This window comes from Papaver somniferum, chromosome 2 (assembly GCF_003573695.1).
Source record: "Papaver somniferum cultivar HN1 chromosome 2, ASM357369v1, whole genome shotgun sequence".
Lineage (NCBI taxonomy): Eukaryota > Viridiplantae > Streptophyta > Magnoliopsida > Ranunculales > Papaveraceae > Papaver > Papaver somniferum.
Window position 1 is genome coordinate 81357883 of NC_039359.1, and position 6000 is coordinate 81363882.

Sequence of the window (6000 nt, forward strand, 5' to 3'; positions counted from 1 at the left end):
CGTGCTATATTGAAAACATAATTGCTAACATGTGAATGATTATACTCTAATAGACATAGTATTAAGGAATTACAATACGAAGTATAATGCTTATCTTTTGAACTTCGTATATAAGACATCGACATAATCATATGAATGCTATTGTGATTATGTATATGGGTATGGGTGAAGATTTCATCATAGGAAACAATGTTTACATTCGTTTAAAGGAAGTACATTCATGAACTTGTTTTATGAATCGAAAGGGAAATCGCTAGGCTTATTGGTATTTTTATTCATTGTATATCTTTGTATTACCAATATGTGTGAGTTAGTAGAACCGATCATAACTTGTTATTTATCTTGGTAAAACTAGTCACAATGCCTGACTTATGTATTGGTATGACTTTTATTAGTGTAACCGATCCTAAGTAATCATCTAAGATGGTATGATCGATATTTGTAATTGGTGTAACCGATCCTAGTAATTGGTTTGACCGATCACAAAAGAGTGTAATCGATCCTTGTAATTGGTGTAACCGGTCCTGGTAATTGGTGTAACCGATCCTGGTAACTGGTGTGACCGATCACAAGTAATACTATGAGAATATGGTAACCGGTCCTGGTAATTGACGTGACCAATTTGGTAACTAATGTAACCGGTCCCAGTTACCAGTTATAAACTTGTTTGGAAGTGTGGTATAATCGGTTCCAAGATTGTAAATATGAAAGAGGATTTACAAAGAAAAAGGATGTCGACATACTTTGAACATGTTTAGTAACTCTTATCTTTTATTGTTCAAAGATATTACTTAATAACTCAAGGAGATCCCGAACCGAAATAAGTTGAGAATTTTTCAATTAAGGTTGTTAATTTTATATTCTTTTAGTTACCAGCAATTAAAATGCATATCTGTAGTGAACTTCACTATAATTGGATCATCAGTGATAGTGGGGGTCTCTAAGGATAGAGATGAGTTAGGATAGAGAGAGGGAATTAGAGGTTTAGAGTAAGAATTAGACGAATTAGAGGGTTGAGAAGAAGACATTGATAGATGAATAAGTAACAGAAGAACTTAGGGGAGAAGATAAGGTTTACATTATTCATTCGCTAATTCTCAAAGGCATACAATAAGTCCATATATATAAGCTGGACGACATACTATCATCGTGCATAACACGAGCCCGTCCACGTGACAATCTAAGACTATTAACGACACCCTTAATGTAATACCCAGTATTTTTCTGTCCGGGTTTAGTAATACCCAGTATTTTTTTGTCCGGGTTTAGGCTTCTAACTATGGCCCATTTGGTACAAAAACATATAGAGCCCAATATTTAACCAAGTAGATGTCACATATAAATTTAGTAATGACATTTATAAATAGTGCTTAGATTTTCATTAAGCTTTGTGAGTATAAGAAAACTCAATTAAATGGAAAAACAAATTAATTAAACTCAAAATTTATTATCATTCATTATCTGCATCATGCATGTTACAAAGAATATTAAAGGACATTTTATTAGAATAGAAAATGTAAGATTTGAGAAGTAAGAACCGTTTCAACTTTATATACAATTTATAATGAATTAAATGTTAATTCAAGGTTGACATTTAAATTAAGTTAGTATAATTTTAATATTAATGCATATATTTATGGTCTAGCGGAATATAAACCCGTCAAAAATGCATGGAGTGTAATAAGATTACTTTTGTACATTTAATAGAGATCATGCTTGAGAAATAATAGATAGTAATTAATTATATTGATTAGTTTTCATGGTATGAAAATTGAAAGTCTTTCTGGTTACTAAAACTTCTTCTTATTAGCATTAAATTATGCATTTAATAAAAAGTATTGAATGTGAGACTTATAATATATTTGGAATAGAAAATGTAAGCTAAATTTGAGAAGTAAAAACCGTTTCAATTTTATATACAATTTATAATAAAATTAAGTAATAATTAATGGACGATATTAATTTATGGATTAAATATTGTGTGTGTATATATATTTGGCTAGAGAGGGTAAGTAAATGAGGCAACCATTCTTCATCTCATTTTATATTCTTATTTCTCTTTGTTTTCCTATAGACCCTATAAACTCCCAAATGTATAGTTACCTAAATTATGTTCTTATATGAGTAGTTTGGGTAACAATATCTGAAGTGATTTATGGAATGAAAGAAGCATGTTGTTCTATGGATAATTTATTCGTTCTATTGAAGTATAAACTATGAGATGATAAACAATTATCAAGGTAGGTTTACTTAACCATTCTCTTGGGGTGCTTTATTCCTTTAATGATTTCAACATCCAATTTTGAATTGTGTGAAATCATTATGAAATGTATATTTTGTATGAATTGAATCTACATGATGTGCATGGCGTTAAAATATCACTATATGCCTTTTTTATTTTTATTTTTATTTTATTGGATATGATTTGTTTGTGGAAATGTTCACGAGAAATGCATGTATGTCAAACAAGTGTGTGTAATGTTTTTATAGTATTGTAAGAATGATTTTTGAATGGCGGGGCACGAACCGAGGAAACTCGTGCAACTTGTCGGAATGACCCCGATAAGCGGATTGGCACGACACGAATTGAGGAAACTCATGCAACTTTTCGGAATGACCCTGATAAGCGTATTGGTAGGGTACGAACTGAGGAAACTCGTGCAACTTTATAATATTGTGGATTCATGAAATAAAGTAACCTAAATAATACTAATTAAAAAAATATTAGTACTGTGAATTTATTGATAAACTGATGTTGTTGTTGTTGTCATTTCATATTGTGAGTTTGTGTTCACATAGTTGTTCGTTCATTTTGTCGTGATTGTTTTCTATATGTTTTAGAGGATGGGAAATTATGCCTATTGAGCCGTAAACTCACCCCAATTGACATTTTTTTGCAGATTTCATGGAAGTTGGAAATGGAAAATAAAAAGTTGGTTATCTTGTTGATCGTGTTATTTTTGTTATTTGATGTGTAATTTGATTTTAACATTTTGTTGAGAATAATGTATTTTTTTTATATTCAAATAAATTCATGTATGAAAATAATTTTCTTATGCTTAGAGAAATAATATAGAGAAATAAAACATTAAGTCTCTTTCCGACCCGTAATGCTTCGAGTTAGGATCTCCATACGGGTTTGAACCTGCTCCGGAACTCAGGGTGTTACACTTAACCACCCTGGACGCCGACCTCTCCAAATCATCATTGTCCTCAAGGATGAGATTAAGTGAACCGTTAAAAATTGGATAGTCAGCGCCTAGTGGACGATATAGGAACCATAATATTGGGCATACCAAAATCTTCCAAGGCATACTGAATGAAGACAAAAAAGGTTGTGAAATAGAAAAATCAGATAACCCCTTAACCCAAATTTTGTTAATGGCAAATCTGCCCTTTACGTATTAGTGTTAATAATCTTGATTAGTGATTAAATATTTTGTTTAGTGATTAAAATAATTTTCAGAATTATAAGAGTTGTTTAGATGAAAAATCTGAGGAAAAAAAATCAAAGTTTTGGTTTGGTTAAGAAGGAGAGAAAGAGAAGGAGAAAGTGAGAAAATTCTAATTCTGGATTCAATGGAGGATGAGGAGGGTCATATATCATCTAAAAAACCTAGGAAAATACACATCAACTACACCAATGATTCCCAAATGGCTGATTTATTAGATTATGAGAATGATTTTACACCCACTCAAACTCAAGCTCAAACACAAACTCAAGATGATGATTTTTATGAGCCAAATCCTGATGATGAAGACATTGATGAGGAACCCAATGCTTCTAATACACATGTACACTTATATCCTATACTTAATCTCACTTTTAGAGCTCTCAATTATCAAAAGTTAGGTTTTTTGAATCATGGTTCGGCGAAACAGGTTGAGGTTCGGCTCACATCTATGAGCCGAATCTACCAATTGATGAACGGTTCGGCTTACTGAATCTGTTTACTGCATGCGCCGAACCTATAATTTCCAATTCCAACCCTTTTGCTAGATACTAGTTCGTCTTATATAAAAGTTTCATAGTAAGCCGAACAACATCCTGAATAGCCCGGAATAGAATCATTACTAATTCGGCTTACATATCCAAAATCGTATGTGCCGAACATAATTTTTTAATTTCTGGGTTGAAATATTGTTATTGGTTCGGCACATATGGAGAATATCGTATCAGCCGAAACCTCTTATGTTTAAGGTTCGACACATAATATGATTATAGTCTGAGACGAACATGAATTTGTAAATTTTTGGGTTAAAATATTGTTCGTGGTTCGGCACATATTAAGGATATCGTATAAGCCGAAACCTCTTATGTTCAAGGTTCGGCACATAATATGATTATCGTCTGAGCCGAACATGAATTTGTTAATTTTTGGGTTAAAATATTGTTCGTGGTTCGGCACATATTGAGGATATCATATAAGCCGAAACTTGTAAATGTTTATAGTTCGGCACATAATGTGATTATCGAATGCGCCGAACCTTGTTATTATATTCCCTTTCTAGTGTTTAACCTTGTGATATTCTTTGTAGATCGTGCTTGGACCCATGGAAAATCAACCTGATCCAGTAGACATAATTCACGAGGATACCAAGGATCACTTCCAAAATGATTTGGTATGTAAGAACCTTTTGTTTACCTTAATGTTGTCGGAATATTCCAAAGTTTTTCTTACTAATTACTTGTTTTGGAATGAACGTAGATATGGAAAACTAAACCAGAAGTTCTGGATTGGCTTGAGGAACACGCGATGAAGATAAATTGTGTACTAGTTAAAGGACAACAAAGCCGATGGGATCGGTTTGAAATGATTTGTGAGTGTAGTGGAACCGGCACTAGCAAGGTTAAAAAGGGTACTGTATACGTTGGGAAGACCGGGAGAAAGAATAGGACGAAGACGAAGAAAAGAAATTGCCCTTTCAAGATCGTTTTCAACCTCAAGAATAAGTCCATGAACAAAGAATATCAATATTGGATAATGAATAAAGATATGGATGGTCGTCATAACCACCCACTTCCCAAAGACCTTCATGGACATGCGAAAGTAGCGCGACTCAAACCCGACGAGATGCTAGAAGTGGATAAAATGACACGAGCACGTTTTCCACCTTCTAGGATTCTTAGCAAATTTAAGGCGGACAACAACAATAACAAGTCGACTATGTAAACTATCTACAATGCAAGACAAAAGATTAGAATACTCAATTTTCAAGGTAGGATGGTGATGCAACAAGTAATGTGGTTAGGGGTGAAGAATAATTACGCTTTCCAGGGGTGGAAGCGGAGTACGTTGCATTCGAACGTCGTTTGCATGGGGATTTTATCATTACCGAAGAACATTGGATGTCAATGCCCATTTGTGGGTTTTTAATAGCGGAGACATTCAATTGCGTCGTACATTGTTTCGCATGGACGGGTAGTAGCTTTACTTACGCGCCTCCAACAAAACCTTGCAATGATGGTGTAAAGGATAGAAGACTTGTTCTTGGATTTGTTCAAAATTGTCATTTTATCGGCCTCAAACTTAGACCCGGTTGCCCATTACCACCCTTGATGAGTGCAGCCTTTTGGACTAGATTTGAAAATAATTTTGCGATGGATTGGTGTGTAAATTATGCGACGGAAATGGATCTTTGGAAATCTTTGCATGTGCAGCCTCCAAGTGGACAAGTAATTACGTTTTCAAGTGATGAGAATGAAGATGTTAAGCAAGAGGTCAGTGAAGATGATGAGAATGAGGTCAGTGAAGATGATGAGATTCGTTTAGGATATCCATAAAAAATGTTTCATGGATTTATCCGTTTATTTTGTGTCAGGTTCGGCTTATAAGAACAATTCACTGAAAGCCGAACCTGACAACAAAAAAATACCAGAGTTTTTTTGTCAGGTTCGGCTCATAATATTATTTCACTGCAAGCCGAACCTTGAAACTTTTCAAATTTATAGAAATTGTGGATTACATCCCTGATACATAGTAGGCTTCCAATTAATTT